This window comes from Furipterus horrens, unplaced genomic scaffold (genome assembly GCF_987537825.1).
Source record: "Furipterus horrens unplaced genomic scaffold, mFurHor1.1.pri manual_scaffold_1, whole genome shotgun sequence".
In the NCBI taxonomy this organism is placed as follows: Eukaryota; Metazoa; Chordata; class Mammalia; order Chiroptera; family Furipteridae; genus Furipterus; species Furipterus horrens.
The window spans coordinates 115,396,006-115,415,217 of NW_028327171.1; the positions used below are offsets into that span (position 1 = coordinate 115,396,006).

A 19,212-nucleotide genomic window follows, 5' to 3' on the forward strand; every position below is an offset into this window, starting at 1 on the left:
ATCATGTTGTACACCTGAAGCTCATATATTGTATATCAACTGTAATTGAAAAACGTAATTACTAAAAATTTTTTTTATTATAAACATGTGTTTGGTGAGTGCGGGGTGGCAGGTGGTGGGGATGGTGCTGTACACAGGTGGTATAGGTTTGGAGGCTGAACACCAAAGAGAGAGAGAGAGAGAGAGAGACATAGTGCTCAGTAGGGCAGGCTGAGCAGCATTCTGGGGCTTGTAACACCTGGTTGGTGGATAGCTGGTGGAGGTCTTGTCCAGGGTTCCTTGCCCCAAGGTCCTGTGCAGTGTTGGCTTTTGCACCTGGGCTCAGCTCACATCATTCAGACAGGGTCTTGTGGGCAAAATCAGGCCACTAGGTACACGTCAGAGTTGTAATATTTCAGGAGCATCTGTTTCATCTGCTTCTGTTTCAGCTAATGCACTGGCTCCTGGAAGTTGATGGTTAGGTTTTTGCTGCACAGCATGAAGCAAATCTGGCCACTGGGGTAAGGTGGGGATGGTGCAGTAGGCATAGCTCACCCGTGAGAAGAGCGACTTGCCTAAGTGTTGCATGTCACTCTCTGGTACTCTCTCTGGCAATAGGATTCTATCCTTGAGGGTCGTCTTCATAAGCTGGTAACAGACTCCCTGAAGAGTCTCTTAGCAGGGCCCATGGGGTCAGTGGAGTCAGTGATGATAATGTGGAAGGCGTCCTTGTTCTGCTTCATGAACTCAAAAACTGTTTCCCATGTGGAACGTCAGCTTTGAGCTGGAGTAGCCAATGGCCATGCCCAGCAGGAGCATCTTAGAGACTTGAAAGACATCTTCGTCAGTCTAACACTGGACCATGGACTCCACGGAGGAATGCTTCAACACCTTCCACAGGACACCCTGTCCCCTCCCCCAGTGATCACCTTGCATGGGTTGGGGTGGCTACTGAGTGGCAAGTTGGCTATTATCTCCTGGTAGGAAAACTCGTCTCTTTCTGTTCACTGGATGACTTGCTCCAACATCCGTACATTGCCTTTGCTCCTACTGCAGAAGACAAATATATCCTGGTACCGCGAGTGCTGATGGTGTAGCAGCTGCTCCACCTGCAGCAACAAGGACTGCATGTCTTACGGAACCTGCCCTTCTAGAAGCCCTCCTGGATGGCAGCGGGGCTGGACTCCCTGGCTAGCGTGCTGGTGGGTGGCACTGGGTGCAGACCCTGGACTCAAGACTAGGACCACACCAGGCTGTAGCACAACGCAACCAACTAGCTCCACCCACCGCAGTGTTGTAACCTAAACTGCCCAGAGGGACTGGAATATAAAATTACTGAAAACAGAAAAAGTATAATATAAATCTAAAACAATGAGCTGACAGAAACTTTGAAAACCTTACCTCCTCCGTATGTAATCTTGAAATCAGAATTATTTTACTTCTAGAGAGGTAAAACAGGATTGAGAGATTAAATTTCATAGTTACACAGTTATGGCAGAATACAGGTTACCTGATTACCAGTTTAATACTCTTTAGAAAAAAACCAAAAAAACCCAAAAACCAGAAAATTTCATAGTATAACTTGAAAGGGATCTTTTTCTTCATTGTCTTTGGGAGAAAGCTAAAATTATGACAGTTACAATGCTAGTCAAGTCTAAATAGGAAAATTTTCCATCAGGAATTAAATGGTCGCATTATTTTGTGGTCCTGAGGTTGTCATAGCTAACCTTGTTCAAAATTAGTACCAACTAGGACTTCTGTGTATTTTAATTTTAGTAACCTAATGATTTTCAGCCTTTAAATCTGCCTTTAAATCATGGAATTTAGCTTAATATTTCTTGCTAGGTTTTCACACATACCCAAGAGTGTAGCCCAGTGCCTCCCTCATGTGTTTCAGGTTCTCAAGTTGTAAATGATACTATTAGGGAGTTTTTTTAACCCACATCATTTACTCATAATACTTGATTCCAGCTATATTTTTAATATCAATTTTGTGCCCAGAATAGACATTTTCAGTTCTGTGTCTGACCATGTCCACAACACTATAGTTAGTAGCATTTTTTTTTTGGTGGGGCGGGGAAGGTGCTGTTTAGAACAACAGAAATTTATTCTCTTAGTTCTGAAGGCCATGGTGCCTTCTGGAGGCTCTCAGGGAGAAGCCATTCCATGCCTTTATCTTCTAGCTTCTGGTGACTGCAAGCAGTCCTTGTCTTTCCTTGGCTTGTATGTATATTGCTCCAATCTTTGCCTCTCTCTTCAAATGGCTACTTTTCTTGGGTGTTTATCAGTAGCATTACTTTCATAAGTTATTTTAGTTTTATTCATGCATTGATATATATGTAAAAAATAAAAGCACAAGAGGATATATAGTGATCTTTCTCCTCTCTGTGACTATCCTTTAGTCCCTTTTCATCTATTTAGTAGGTACTGTTGTTACAAGTTTGCTTGGAGATAGTGGGCTATATACAGTGAACATCCCTACAGGTGTGTATATGTGTCTTTTTATTGCATTTCATATAAACAGTAGTATTCTATATACTGTTTTGTATTTTGCTGTTTTTACTTAACTGTATATTTTGAAGATAGTAAATAGAACTATCTCCTTTATAATAATTGCATAATATATGTTGCATAGGTGTTTCATGATTTACTTTGGCTAGTCCTGTACTTAATAGATGTGGGTGGTTTCCAGTCTCCATTAAATAACTACCGCATACATGTTTGTGCATATATGTGAGCATATATGCAGGAACAAATTCAGGGAAAGTGAAATTGCTTTATCAAAGTATATGCCCTGTCAGTGTATGAATATGATGGTTTTTCTCACACCAAACCAACACTGGTATTCTTTTCCTTTTTTGAGTGATTTTGCTTCTCAGTAAGGGATGAGTCATTCTTCAGCATAAGTAACAAAGGGACTTTCAAAACACTAATTTGTCCCTTTTTAATAATCTTCATGTGATATATTTAAATATAGTAAAATGTTATATAGCTTATTGCATACATTATGAAGGGTAGACCCTGAAATGCGGTCCACTAAGAGTCCTTGATTGGTCAAAATTTTAGATTTTAGTAAAGAATTATAAAGATTGTAAAAAATTTAATGAAAGATTATAGTAAAAAATGCTCATCTTTTAAAAAAAAATTTTATTTATTTTTAGGGAGGGGAAAGGAGGGAGAAAGAGAGGGAAAGAAGCATCAGTGTATGAGAGAAACATCCATCAGTTGCCTCTCTCATGCCCCCAACTGGCCTGCAATCCAGGCATGTGCCCTGACTGGGTATCGAACCGGTGACCTTTTGGTTCGCAGGTGGGCGCTCAATCCACTCAGCCACACCAGCCAAGGCAAAATACTCATCTTCTATCTGGATTATTATAGTTGTCTAAATTGTTTTCTTGTCTCTAACCTTACATATTCAAGTGTTGCAATCTACATTTCTGGGATGACTGATTATCATTGCCTACAACAGTGCTTTTTATATTTTTTGGACGCAATGTCCCTGCCCCCTGCCCCCAAATGTAAATATTCATATTAAAGTTTTACATGTGACTGCGAGGTGGAGAGTGTCATTAAATTCCTTTTACCCATTTATGTATCTGTAGATTTCAGTTAAGGTTTCTTGCTGTATTTGCTAGATTTAAATTCTTTAGCATGTTTAAGTTGGCCTAATAGGAATTTGTTTCCTCTTGACCCTACCTTGTTCATGAACCACTTAAAAAAACCCTCAAATACACCTAAAACTTAACAGTTTTATATGTCATTTGTACTTCAATTAAAACAACAAACTGAATATTTCTTTTTTACTTCTGCTCTTTCCTTTGTCCAGAATTACCCTCTTCCACCTCTACCTGGTGTACCGCTTCTTTTGTCCCTTCATAAGTTAGTTCATCTGAAACTTCTGTTCTACATCTCTGCTGCCCCCCCTCATTTCTTGTTTCTTCCCATAGCATCCACTCTCATAGCATTTAAAAAATAGTCTTGTGCTGACTGCTGTAGCTCAGTAGGGTGGGTGTCATCCTGCAAACTGAAAAGTTACCAGTTTGATACCCAGTCAGGACACATGCCTGTGTTGCGGGCCAGATCCCGCAACTGAGGCAAACTGATCAGTGTTTCTCTCCCACACTGATGTTTCTCTCCCTCTCTTTCTCCCTTCCTTCTCCTCTCTCTAAAAATAAATAAAACCTTTAAAAGTATACATACTTAAAATGATTAAAGTGGTAAATTTTATGGTAAGCATATTTTACCACAATTTAAGAAAAAAACAGCTGTGAAACCCAGCGGACAGTAAGTGTGTGATTGAATAGCCTTAATACAGTACTCCCTCGCTATATCGCGGTTCACTTATCGCGGCCTCACTGTATTGCGGGATTTTAAAAAATATTATATTTAATTATTAATCGCGGACTTTTTGCTATATCGCGGGATTTTGTGGTATTGTACATATATGTTGTTAAAGTTACGTAGGTTTAAGAATGTAGAATAAATGTAAGGTTCCTACTTCACGGGGGTGCCTGGAATGTAGTACCTGAGATAAGTGAGGGAATACTGTAAATGCATACTGAAGGATGTTTCCTTTTAGATTTTATTTATTTACTTTTAGAGGGAGAGGAAGGGAGAAAGAGAGGGAGAGAAACATCAATGTGCGAGATGTACATTTATGGGTTGCCTCTCCCACACCCCTAACCGGGGACCGGGGACTGGTGACCTGGCCTGCAACCCAGGCATGTACCCTGAACCAAAAATCAAATTGTGACCCTTCGGTTTGCAGGCTGGCGCTCAGTCCACTGAGCTACAACAGCCAGGGCTTCAGTATGTATACTTCTATGACATTAAGTACATTCATATTGTTGTGTAACTATCACCACCATCTACCACCAGGATATTTCAACTTCCCCAGCTGAAAAGTCTGTACTTACAAACACTGACTGCCCATTCCTCCCTCCCCCACCCCATGACAACCACCGTTCTACTTTCTGTGTCTGTATATGTGACTACCTTAGGAGCCTCGTATAAAAGGAATCATACTACATTTATCTTTTTGTGGCTTAGCATAATGTCTTCAAGGTTCATCCATGTAGCATGTATTAAAATTTCTTTTTATGGCTGAATAATATTGAATACACCACACTTTATCCATTCATCTGTTGATGGACATTTGGGTGGTTTTTCTTCTTTTAGCTATTGTGTGAAAAGTGTTTCTGTGAGTATAGGTTTACAAATATCTGTTCATGTACCTGCTTTCAGTTCTTTGGGTATATACCCAGAATCTCATAGCATTTTGTACATACTTTTGTAGTCCTTTGTCCTGTTGTGTTATAAATATTTGTATGTCTGAAGATTTTAAGCAAGGCATGTAGTAGGCAAGCTTGAGAGATAATGAAATTGAATTAATGATTGATTAATAATCTTACAAAACAGAAAGTACCAGACCCACATGAGTTCATTGGTGAACTTTACCAAACAGTTCAGAAAGAAATTATACTAATTCTCTACAGTCTCTTCCAGAAAATAGAAATAGAAGGAGTACTTCCAGTTCATATTTAAGGCCAGCATTACCTTAATACTAAAACCAGACAAAGACATTATAGACAAAAACTACAGATCAGTATCTCTGGAACATATATACAGAAATCTTTAACAAAATATAGCAAATAATTGCAACAATGAATAAAAAGAATTATATACATTATGACCAAGTGGGGTTTATTCCAGTTAAACAAGGCTGGTTCAGTGTTCAATAATGAATTGATGTAATCTGTCACATCAGGCTGAAGAAGAAAAATTGTATGACTATATCAATCAGTGCAAAAGAACATTTGGCAGAATTCAATACCCATGCATGATAAAAATGTTCAGCAAACTAGGCATAGAAGGGAACTCCCTACGTTGATATAGATCATCTACATAACACCGATAGCTAATGTGATACTTGATGGTGAGAAACTTAGATGCTGAGAACAGAAACAAGGCAGAGATGTCCACATTCACCACTCCTTTTCAGCATTGTCCTGGAAGTCCTAGCTAATGCAGTAAGACAAGAAAAGGGATTAAAAGGTAATACACATTGGGAAAGAAGAGCTAAAATCGTCTTTGTTTACAGAAGACATGATTATCTGTGTAGAAAATCTTAAGAATCAAAAAAACTCTTAAGTGATTATAGCAAGGTTTCAGGGTACAAGATCAATACGCAAAACTCAATTGCTTTCTAATATAGCCAGAATGAACAGTTGGAATTTTGAGTTAAAAACAGCGCCATTCTACATTTGCACCAAAAAGTGTACTTAAATATAAATCTCCCCCAAAATGTACAAAATCTACAACAGGAAAACTACAGATCTTTAAGGAAAGAAATCAAAGCAGATCTAAAGAAATGCAAAAATATTTCATGTACATGGAAAGAAAGATTCAGTATTGTCAAGATGTGAGTTTTTCCCAACTTGATCTGTAGGTTTAATATGATCCTAGTGAAAATCCCACCAGACTAGCTTGTGGATATTGATTTTAAAAAATTTCTTTTAATTAGATAATTCTTATCAATGTCTACTAAATGAATAGTTACTGCAGAACAGATTATTCACATAATTCTAAGGTGTTACGCTAATGTATTAAATATTTTGTATGTACAGAAAAGTTGAAAGAAGCTAATACTGTACACTTGCCTCCTAAATTCAACATTGTTCTCATTTTGTTGTATTGTCTTTATTGGTTTGCCAGAGCTGCCATAACAAAGTACCACAAATTGAGTGGCTTAAACAATAGATATTTATTGTCTTACAGTTCTAGAGGTTAGGTGTCTGAGACCAAGATGTCAGCGGGGTTGTGTTCCTTCAGAAGGTGCTAGGGAAGGTATCTGTCCCCACGGCTCTATCCTATTTTCTGGTAGTTTCTTTGCTTGTGTCAGCATAGCTTCAATCTTTTTTTTCTCCCAAATTATAAGAAAAAGTTTATGTAGGAAAAAGTTGTAAAGCTAGTAGAAGTGAGCCAGCTGCATGCACTGCCTCGGCTCAGGAAACAAATTACAGAAACAAAAGGGGCTCTTGGAGCTTAGGAAAGGCAAGGGTAATGTGCCTGGGGTAAGAAGAGGAGGACCAGAAAGGTAGGCATGCTCCCAGAAGGGAGCGAGCTCCAGTCTTAATTACATGGGTCCAAAATTTTCCTGTTTTTAAAAAAGAATGACACCAGTCATACTGAATTACGGGTTCATTCTATGCCAATATAACTTTTTTTTAACTAATAACATTCTGTCTCTAATACATACATACATACATATTAACGTGCATTAAAAGTCTGTCCAGAAAGTATCCAGCCACACACTATGAAAACGACTTTTATTGAAGTTGCAAGATAGAAGAAACTTCGTACATAGGAAAATGATGCTTCAGTCCCCTTCAAAGTAGGCACCCTGAGACCTCAAACAGTTCTCCCAACTGCAGCATGATGTTCCTTCTGCTCTGGTAGCAGAAGCTGCGGAACAAATTTTGCCATGACACGTTACATGCCAAGATCTTGAGTCAAAATCTCAGACACAGTAGTGTTTGGAAGCCCCAGGTCAGCTTCTGGTTCTCACATTGTCAGTTGCTGATATTTGTTGATTGCAGCCTGTACATGTTCAACATTCTTAGGTGTTCTGCTTGTTGCAGGCCTTTTAGAACATGGATCACTTGCAAAAGATTCTCAGCCATCTTTGAAGTGTTTGTGCCACACTTTTATTTGCGCTGCGCTCATTGTATCATCCCTGGAAGCCTTCTGTATCATCCGAATAGTTTCTGTGGATGAATGTTTAAGCTTAATGCAAAATTTGATCCAGATTTGTTGCTCTACTTGCTCAGTCATTGTGAATGCATCAGCCACACAGTATACATGCTCACTGAACAGCGTTTACCACCCCCACTGACTGGTACAGTGAAGTCATTGTTCTCGCATGAGCATTGCAGTCCACTCTCCTTGGCTGCTGGGTTACATCATTGCGCAAACCATTTTGGTTATATTAACAGTGGCTGGACTTTTTCTGGACAGGCCTTGTCTACACATTTTTTTAGTGATTTGAGAGTTAATTGCAGATGTGACAGTGCTTTAGCATGCAATGTAAGCTGCAGTATCACATCAAAGATTAGCCATAATGCCCTACTATTATGTAATATCTGGTCCATATTCAAATAGTCTTTGATAGCTGGATTTTTTAAACCAGGACCTAATCAAGCTTCATATGTTCTGTCTGGTGGTCTCCTTGGTCTTGTTTAACTAGAGTGGTCTTCTTGATTTTTGTTATTTTCATACAAGTACTTTTTTTAAAGACTTGCTCACAGAGCTTTGACTGGTGTGTTTCAGTGGATTGGACATCGGCCCACAAAGTGAAAGTTTGCTGTATAGATTTCCAATCAGGGAGGCAACTGATTGATGTTTTTCTTGCACATTGATGTTTCCCTCTCTTTCTCCTTATCCTCCCCTCTAAAAATAAATAAATCTTCAAAAAAAACAAGAAACAGAAACTTGCTCACAGAAGTATCTCAATTACAAATCAAACCTCTGTGCTCTACCAACCTGATTTTGGACTAATTGAAACCACTGCTTGCTTTCTCTGTCCAAGAGTCTTAATACAGAAGGCATGTCTCTTGATGGACAGCTAAGAGGACTGTTGTATTAATTATCTGTTACAATTGTTTTAGAGAATGAACTTCATCTCTTTGTGCATCTTAAGGGTTGTCTTCCCTCCTCAAAATGTTTCTTTGTATGTGTGACATATTCTGTGTTTTAAATTACGCTGTCATAAACATATCTTTTCAATTTGTTGAAACTTCTCTAATTCGTTCTCTGTGATACAGAAACAAAAATTATTGTTCTGTGAGCAAATACTGTGTTTGCTGGAACCTTTCTCTGTATGGTTACTATTTATCCTTTGTAATTAGAAAGTATCTTTGAGGAGATACTTTGAAAGGAAGTAAAATATGTTTCTTCTCAAATTTTTGCTCATTGATTTTAGCATCCATTGGCTGAGCCTTTCTGCATCAAGTGTTATTGGGTGTTCCAATGGTGATTTTCTGTTAGTATACAACGTCAGTCCACAAAAAGTCCAACCATTGTTAATAGAATGGTTTGCGGAACATCGATATATCCCCGCAGCCAAGGAGAGTGAACTGGAATGCACATGTGTGAACAATGACGACTTCACTGTACTAGTCAGTGGGGCGGTAGACATCGTTGAGTGAACATGTGTACTGTGTGGCTCTTGTATTCAAAATGACTGAGTGAGTAGAGCAATGAATCTGCATCAGGTTTAGTGTTAAGCTTGAATATTCCTCTGGGGAAACTATTCGGATAAGTCATAAGTCTCCAGTTATGGGCAACTGATGATTGGCAGCTTCATTCTGACAATGCACCCACTTACACATCATGTCTCGTGCAGTTTTTTTGCAAAACATCAGATTTCCCAGGGTACTCAGCACGCCCAACAGACAGATTTGGTGCGCTGCAACTTCTGGCTTTTCCCAAAATTAAAATCATCTTTCAAGGGGAAGAGATGTCAGACTTTTGATGAGATTCAGGAAAATATGACGGGGCAACTGATGGCAATTTGGAGAACTGTGTGAGGTTCGAAGGTGCCTACTTTGAAAGGGGACTGAGGCGTTAATGTCCTATGTACAATGTTTCTTATATTGAAGTGTTTTAAAGGAGACTTTGTCCTGAAACGGACCATCAGCTGTGAATGGACTTGCATGCAGGGCTCTCTCTCTTCCTTAATCATGTTCCTTGTTCACTTAAAATAAAATGCATATTAAATCCCCGCTTTAGATTGAAAGCCTCACAAAGGCAGGTGGCAAAAAAACAACAGCAACAAAACTTTTTCACAGTATATGGCTGGATACTTTGTAGACAGACCTCGTATATTGTATATCTGTTACAATTTCATATGTGCAAGTCTGTACACAAATCATTGGGAATATAGAGATTAAAACATTCAGTTCATGCTAACAAGGAATTTATAGTTTAGACAGAAAGACATGTAGTTTTTACCATTGTAATATGCTTTTCTAGGATATACACAATATACTTTGGGAGTGCAAAGACTGCAGAATAAATTGAATATAATAAATAAGCATAAATTTGCAAAACTAATTGAGAACATTGGTATAGGTATATAGCAACAAAGGTTTTGAAAGTACAGTCATGTGCTGCTTAATGACAGGGATATATCCTGAGAAATGTGTTAGATGTTTTCACTGTTGTGTGAAATCGTGGTGTACACTTACACAAACCTAGATGCTATAGTCTTTTGCTCCTGGGCTACAAACCTATACAGCATGTTACTTCACAAAACAATACGAGGTTAAATCAAGCACAAGAGAAAATGATGCAATCAAGAGACACTGTAAACTCAAAATATGTGAGGCTGCCTCTGGAGTAACACGGCATCCTGGTTTACAGCAAACTAAAAAAATAAGTTGAAAGAGTACACTAACAAAAGTGTAGTTTAGTAAATACAGTATTGTTTATTATTATCAAGTATGTGCTGTATGTAATTGTGCTATACTTTTATATGACTGGCAGTAAAGTATGTTTGCTTACACTACCATCACCACAAACTAATGAGTAATGCATTGCACTACAAATACAATATTATGATGGCTGTAGCTTCACTAGGTGATAGGAATTTTTCAGCTCCATTATGATCCTATTGGATCACCATCTTTTATGTAGACCATCCCTTACTGAAATGCTGTGTGACACATTATTTGGCAAAGCCAAAGATTTTAGAACATTTTTTAAAAAGGAAAACACTCCTGTGTCTTTATAAAACTAAATTGTATTTGTTGTGGACAGCTTGAAAAATCATTACCATAATTCCACATGCTGTTACCTTTATGTATTTCTTTCCATTTTTTGACTTTTGCATGAAAGTATACAGTTTAAAAAAAATAATTGTAATTTTTATTTTACAATCTAATTTTTCTACATAATTTCAGATCAGATAAATTTGTTTAAAATATTTCAGATAAATTTTAATAATATAAAATTTCATTATATAAATAGGCAGAAGTAATTTATTTAGTCATTTTTCTTTGATTGCCCATGCCTTTGAACTGATTTTTATTTTTATTTTTCCAAGACAGTTTTTTTAGTTGCCTACATGGATCTCTATTAAATCACAGAATGCTTTTCAGAAATCCATCACTATATAAGGGTACTTTCTGGAAATCACAGCCAGTTGTAACATGGTTTAAAAATAGCAATAGTTTTCTTGCATGTCAGATACAAGATTATAAATCATAATCATTCTGTGCTTTACAAATTTTAACTATTGGGTGATATTAATAGTCCTTAATCCTGGTCCTTCATTTTAAAGATGGAGCAAACAAAGACCCGGAAGTGTCAGAATTTCTCCAAGGTAGGGAAGGAAGTTCCTGAAGCCTTGTAGAGTCCTAGCTTTCATAGTTTATTGTTCTTTGCACTATGATGATACTGTACCCATCCCCCAGTGCTTAGGGATTCTGTGGAGGAGTTAGGAATAGCATTAGAGTGGTGGTACAACTTTGCTGTGTTTTTTGAATTTGCTTCTTAGATATGACTTGGAGAAGGGGTTCTGCCATTAAAGGAAATTTAAAATGAGAGAATGAGAATAACCTTGGCCTATGCGTACCATCCAGTTTTATTGTCTTATTAAAATATTTTTTGTTTTTATTTTTTTAGATTTTATTTATTTTCAGAGAGGGGGAAGGGAGAGAGAAAGAAAGGGAGAGAAACATCAATGCGTGGTTGCCTCTCATGCGCCCCCAATCAGCGTCCTGGCCCAGAACCCAGGCATGTGCCTTGATTGGGAATTGAATCCATGACCCGGCCGGGACGAGAGAGAGAGAGAGAGAGAGAGAGAGAGAAAATTTACAGAGAGAGTATTTACTATTCATACCTGAACTAATGGCCTGAACCAAGCCTTTCTAACTGCACCAAAATCATCAGTAAAAAGCACATGACATTTGATAGTCTACAAAAGGACACCTTTTTTACGGTATGAGCGTGGAAACAAAAATCAGAGCACTGCCTGATTAGGCCTTAGTTGGGAATGAGCTCTGGGTGATTTAAATTTTTTGCTGCTCTGGGCATGTCTACAAATAACTGCCAAAGACAGCAAATATTGAGTAGGAGAATTTGCAAATGCGGAATCTTTCAATAAGGAGAATCCATTGCATTTTGAGCACAGGAAAAGTGTTTTTTCCTATTAAGCTATTTTTTGTATGTGTGAACACCAAGAATATAGGAAGTATGCTTTTTAATTCAAAATTCAAACAACTAAAAATGTAGGGAAGTTTTCCCCCTAAACCTGGTTATATGGAAGGCAAACAACAAAGACCTAAATATAGATTTATTCCCAAAGCAAGATAAATAAGACATGAAGACAGTGTACCTAGGAGCAGGAATAAAACTGGTTAATAACATGGAACAAAAGTATTCAACCTTATTAATAATCAAGAAAATTAAAAATATAGAACCAGCCAAGTAAAAGTGATTTTTTTAACCTAAAATATCAAAGATTATTTGACTTAAGTAATCACTCTTGTTATGATGGACATAAATGGTTCTAAGGAAAAAACATTGTGCACAAAGACGAGTGCAATTTGAGTTTTAGTAGCATATATTTTAAAACAATTCCTATGTCCAACAATGGGACATTTTAAGTAAATCATGTTATACCAGTGGAACATCTAGGAAGTTGTTAAAAGATATTTGCAAAGAGTTTTTAATATGGAAAACTTTTAAGCTGTAATTACTAGGGGTAAAAGTAAAGATTTACATACGATCCACAATTGCAAATAGTTAACTAGTGGTGGTATGTCTTCTTCCTTTTTCCTCTTCTCAAACTCTTTACCTTGGTATTCTGTCATAACTGTATTTCATAGTGGACAAATTATTTAAAATATGCAAATTATGAATAGGCAATATAAATTTGGCTCACAGCATATATAATGTGTGATCATAACTGTCCATAATAATACAACACTGAGATAGAACAGGATTTTTAAGTGCCTTCTAATAGTCATTAGAAAGTAAATTATGTACATTGTGCTTTTCACTTGTTTTATTCAGTTTTTTTTGAACTCTGAAAGATGCAGTCTTCTAAAAACTTCAGTGTTTATTATCTATAGGAATAAAGAGGTTTTCTTAAATAACTGTAAGGTTATCACACAAGAAAATTAATAATTATCTAATATTAATATCTATGCTCTTTAATGTAACTAGGTAGATCCTACTTACCAAGCTTTCCTAACTGAACTGTATAAGTTCAGTAAATTTGTAACGTTTTTACACTAATTTAAAAAATTGTGGTATAATATACATATAACATCAGTTCAGATGTACGACACAGTGATTTGGTATTTGTATACATTGTGCAATGATTACTAGAATAAGTCTAGTTTACATCAGTCACCTTACATAGTTAAATTTTTTTCTTGTGATGAGAAATTTTAAGATCCACTCCCTTAACAACTTCCAAATATACAGTACAGTATTATTAACTGTAGACATCGTGCTGTACATTACATCCCCATGACTTATTTATCTTATAACTAGGATTTCGTACTTTTTAAACTTTTTCATTCATGTCCACTGCACCTCCCCCCACACCACTGCTCTTTATCTGTGAACTTATTTTTTGTTTTTGTTTTTTAGATTTCACATATATGAGATTGTACAGCATTTGTTTTTTTTAAAAGTATATTTTACTGATTATGTTGTTACAGTAGTTCCAATTTTTTCCCCCTTTGCTCCCTTCTGCCCAGTATCCCCCTTCCCTCCAGCAATCCCACCTCCTTTAGTTCATGTCCATGAGTTGTGTATATAAATTCTTTGGCTTCACCCTTTCCTGTATTATTCTTAACTTCCCCTGTCTATTTTGTACCAGTCGATTATGCTTCTTAATCCTGCACTATATCCCCATTTCTCCCCCTCCCCACTTCCAGGTGATAATCCTCCAAATGATCCCCATACCTATGATTCTGTTCCTATTCTGGTTTGCTTAGTTGGGTTTTGTTTTTATTTTTTCGATTCAGTTGTTGATAGTTGTGAGTTTGTTGTCATTTTAGTGTTCATAGTTTTGATCTTCTTTTTCTTAAGTAAATCCCTTTGACATTTCATATAATAATGGCTTGGTGATGATGCACTCCTTTGGCTTTACCTTGTCTGGGAAGCACTTCATCTGCCCTTCCATTCCAAATGATAGCCTTACTTGTTAGAGTAATCCTGGTTGCAAGTTGCCTTTCATCACATTGAATACCGCTTGCCAGTCCCTTCCTGCCTGCAAAGTGTCCTCTGAGAAATCAGCTGATAGTTCTATAGGCACCCCCCTGTAGGGCAACTCTCCACCTCTCTCTTGCTGTCCCCAGGACTCCTGTCTTTATCTTTCACCTTTGGCATCTCAATCATGATACGTCCTGGTGTGGTCCCCTCTGGGTCCAGCTCACCTGGACCCTCCATGCTTCCTAGATCTGTATGTCCACCTTCTTCACAAAATTTGGGAAGTTTTCCTCATTTTTTTCAATTCTTCCTCATTCTGCACTGGTTGACTGTTTTTTTCTTCCTTATGTTCCAAATCATTGATTTGAATCCCTCTTTTCTTCCCTTCACCATTGGTTTTGTGTGGATTTTCCTTTGTCTCACTTAGCATAGCCTTCACTTCTTCTCTTATGCGTTTGCCATACTCAAGCATATCTGTCAACCTTGTGAGCATCTTTATCACCAGTGTTTTGAATTCTGCATCTGTTAGGTTGTCTGTCTCCTCATTTGTTAGGTTGGCTCTCTCCTTGTTGCTTAGTTCTCCCATTGGAACCTTGATCTATTCCCTTTTTTGGGCCATACCTCTCTGTCTCATCATTCTGACAGGCTCCTGTGTTTGTTTGCCTCCACATCCGAGGTAGAGCTATTGCTCCTATTATGTTGTAAGGGGCGGAGCCTTAGAGATTCGTCAGTACAGGGCGACTTGTTTCACCACGTTGTGGCGCTGTATGTGGGGGAAGGGTCTGAGAGGGAACAATGCTGCCTGCCCAGCACTTGCTCCTTTTCGAGGCACCTTTCCCACTTCCACACCAGACTGGCGCCCCGTAGCTGCTGCCCTAGCTGTAATTCCCAGAGTGGGTGGGTCTGCGGATGTTCTAGGACCATGGGGGCCCTTTAAACAAGTGGACTCTGCTCAGAGACAGGCAGGTTCTTCTTCCGGCCCAACCCCCACTGGTCTGCACTGTCAGAAGCAATGAGGCTTGATTTTCCCCCGTGCTAGGACTGTGAGCTGCTAGGTCCGGTGAGGAGCTGGGAATGCTCCCCAGGTGTCCCTCCTGACTTTAAAACGTGTGACTGTGCTTTCTGCTGGCCTGCGACTGCCGCTGCCACCACACTGAGTCCTCTCCACCACACTGAGTCCTCTCCACCCCAGCTCCGCCCCTCCTACCTGTCTGGATGAGTATTTCTTCTTTATATCTTTGTTTGCTGGACTTCCATGCAGTTTGATTTTCTGGAACTTCTGGTTGTTTCTAGTTTTGAGGTAGTTGTATTCCTTCTTAGTTGTAGCGGGAGATGCAGGGTATCTGTTTACGCCTCCATCTTGGCCGGAAGTCGAAGATCGACTCCAGCATTTGTCTCTGTCTGATTTATTTTACCTAGCATAAAGCCCTCACGGTTTGTTCATGTTGTTGCAAATAGCAAGATTTCCTTTAAAAAAAAAAAACAAAAAAAACCCCCACCTTTATTTATTTATTTATTTTTAGAGGGAGGGGAAGGAAGATAGGAGGGAGAAACATGGATGTGCTAGAGAAACATCAGTTGGTTGCCTCTCACATGCCCCAAACCGTGGACCTGGCCCACAACCCAGTCAATTGCCTTGACTGGGAATCAAACTGGTGGTGACCTTTCGGTTCACAGGCTGGATCATGACCCAGCCAAGGCTAGATTTCTTTTTTTATGCCTGATATTCTCTCTCTGTGTCTATGTGTGTGTACCATATTTTCTTCAGCTTTTGATCCATTGATTGATGGTTTGTTTTCATATCTTGGCTATTGTAAATAATGCTGCAATGAACATATCTTTTTGAACTAGTTTTTTTTAGATAAATGGAAGTGGAATTGCTGGATTATATGGTAGTTCTACTTTTAATTTTTACCCTTTATATTGTTTTCCATAGTGACTGCACCAATTTTGATCACACCAAAAGTGCACAAGGGTTCCTTTTCTCCACATCCTTGTCAACTCTTGTTGTTTAACTTAAAAAAAAAATAAAACATAAAACAAAACAATCAAGATCTCAGCCCTAGCCAGGTGCTCAATTAGTTGGAGCATTGTACTGTATACCAAAAGGTTACGGGTTCAATTCCCGGTCAGGGCACATACCTAGTTGTGGGTTCAATCCCTGGTCAGGTCACATATGGAAGGCAACCCACGGTGTTTCTCTCCCTCTCCCCACCCCACCTTAAAAAACACACAAAAAAAAAAACAAAAAAAATCTGTAAACATATCCTCAGGTGAGGATTAAAAAAAAAAAAAAGATTCGATCAAGGTTATTTAATGTCTTCTTAGTCTTATAATCTACACTAGTTATCCCCTCCCTTTTTTGTTCTCATTGCATTAACTTTTTGAAGTTTCTAAACCAGTTAGGTGTCTTGAATCTTACAATGTAGATTTGTGTATGCAGTGGTTTTTCTTAACTTGTTTCCTCTGTATTTTCTGTCCTTTAGCTCTAGAAATCTAACTGAATTGCTTATTTCTTATGGATTAAAAAATACAGTTATGTCTGCCTGGCAGTTATAGTCTTGTTCTAGAGATTGAATTCATCAGAACCTTTGGCATTAAAAGTTCTCATTGTGTAGAAGACTCCCCTTACACTGATACCGTCAACCTCCAGAGGTTTCTAAATTATTAGTAGATTGCAGTTTGGCATTAGAAAGTATTGCTTAAGAACATGTGAAAGGGTAACTTTTTTGAGAGTTATTTTTTATTTTACATTTTAAGTTAATTTTGGTTAAAAGTATTGAGGCCCTGGCTGGCGTGGAGCATTGTCCCGTAACCGAAAGGTTGTGGTTCAATTCCCGGTCAGGGCACATGCCTAGATTGCGGGTTTATCTCCAGTCCAAATGTGTAAGATCCTGTCTAGGTGCAGATCCCCAGTCTGGGTGTCTTAAGAGGAAACCAATCAATGCTTCTCTTGCATCGATGTTTCTCTCTCTCAGTTCCTCTCTAAAAAAAGCAAATGAAAATGTCCTTGGGTAAAGATACAAATAAATAAGTAAAAGATATTTCAAATAGACTCAAACAGTAGACTTGTGCCTTATTTATTTATTTATTTATTTATTTAAATGTAAGGGTGAAGCTGATGTTAGTTCGCTAGAAATATTTTATTGGATTGAATGTTCGACTTCTCACGTTCACGTTGTCTTTCAGTCTTACAGAGCTTGCAGGCAAAAACTCAGGTTTTTGGTTGAAAACTTAATAGAATAAGCAACTGAATTTATATTTTTGTCATTTATAAATTAATACTGTCTCATCATTAAAGAAGATTGAGTAGGACTCATTGCTTTAGAAAGATTATACATATACTAGATACTTGAATGGAAGAAAAAGTTTTTTTTTTTTAAGTATATTTTATTGATTATATTGTTACAATAGTTCCAATTTTTTCCCCTTTGCTCCCCTCTGCCCAGCACCCCCGTCACCCAGCAGTCACCACCCCTCCCCCAGCAATGCCCCCCCAGTCCATGCCCATGGGTCGTACATACAAGCTCTCCCGCATCACCTTTTCATATAGTCTTCTTTTTTAAAAATTAATTAATTATTTTAACAATAAAAAATAATCCCTCCCTCTCAGACTTAAGACCCTTTATAATCTTATAAAGGACAATGGGCGAAGGTCTCGAGCTCCTATAGCTGCTTCAAGCTAGACATGGTCGTTGTCCTACCTACACTTGGGTCCAGAAATTCCTAGTAATAGTGTGGGTGTGGAGGGGAGGGTGGCCTTCCCATATGGGGAAGGATTGTGCAGACTCCAGGTCAGTTGGCTGTCCCCAGACAATGGTATGCTTGATTTAACATGCTGGTATCCTTGTTGTATTCTGGGGGCAACAGATTTGGCAACAGGGTTAAAAGACATCATTCAATCCATAACCACTAGATGACAAAAGGCAGGTATTGGAAAAAAAGGGCTTCTTTGGAGGAAGGTGTTCCAGGCACATCTCACCTGTCCAAAACCCTTTTGCCCATTATACTTAGTTTGGGCTGAGGGAAATATTTTAGGCCACCCCCCCCTCAGACCTCTGGGCTCTTTCTGTCCAAGCCATTAGGATAGAAAAGAGAAACCAGTTTTAAAGTGACGCCCACAGACCACCCCATCCTTCACCAACCCAGCCACTTAGTTCAGCCAAACCATTGAGTCTCAGGAGGCAGCGATGCAGAAAGGATTAAGTGAGGTGTATATGTACAGACAATCACTCAGGTAATGAGATCATAGGCTTATGCCCTTTGAAAACAGAAAACACATGTTAATTTATGTAACATAACCCACAAACAAATCTCTAAGTCTGTAAGACTGTCTTATTGGAAAGACATCCAGTTGCAAGGCATTTGACTTTCATCTTTGATGATACCACAGACATAGTTTAACTTTCAAGTGAAAACATATTTTAAATGAAAAGAAACTTTAAAGATGGTTAGCTGCACTACTTTATAGTCTACACTGAGCATTGTGATTTTCCTTGAATCACGATTTTTCTCTTTAAGATTACCCTCCTTGTCATTAAAGGGACTACATTAAGTCCATTTTTAATTTATCCTGTTCATTTGCATAAACACAACAAGAGCAGCAAATGATCACTTATGATCTTTAGTTCTGCTTTGCTGGAACTTATGCAAGGAACATTTAGGGTGACCTTCAGTCTGCCCTTCAGGGCACAGAAGCAGAGCCATATACCTGGCATTCAGCCTTGCCTGTACACACCTGTCTTTTCCAAGTCCTTCTTGTTTTCCATTGTGCCTTAAGGTCCCTTCTAGACATCTTTCAGGAAAACAACCTTCATTCCTTCCCTGGAAAGATTGCCATGAACTGCACAACCAACCAAGGTACCAGGCCTTTTATCTCGTGGGCTTTTATTACCTTCGAAAGTCAATCCCAGTTCTTCAGGGCTTTTTGGTAACAACCAGAGCCCAAGCATGTCTCCTTCAGGCATGACATTCCAGTCAAAGTCTTGGTAAAAAAAAAAAACTCAA

The 19,212-nt window shown here is 38.3% G+C and overlaps 1 protein-coding gene and 1 pseudogene across 4 annotated transcripts in view; one reads left to right on the forward strand and one right to left on the reverse strand.

Moving 5' to 3' along the window:
• Positions 1-19,212, forward strand: part of WDR33 (WD repeat domain 33) — a 107,244-nt gene that overhangs the window by 10,103 nt on the left and 77,929 nt on the right. The window lies entirely within an intron of this gene.
• On the reverse strand, positions 322-14,445 carry LOC150021789 (spermidine synthase pseudogene; annotated as a pseudogene).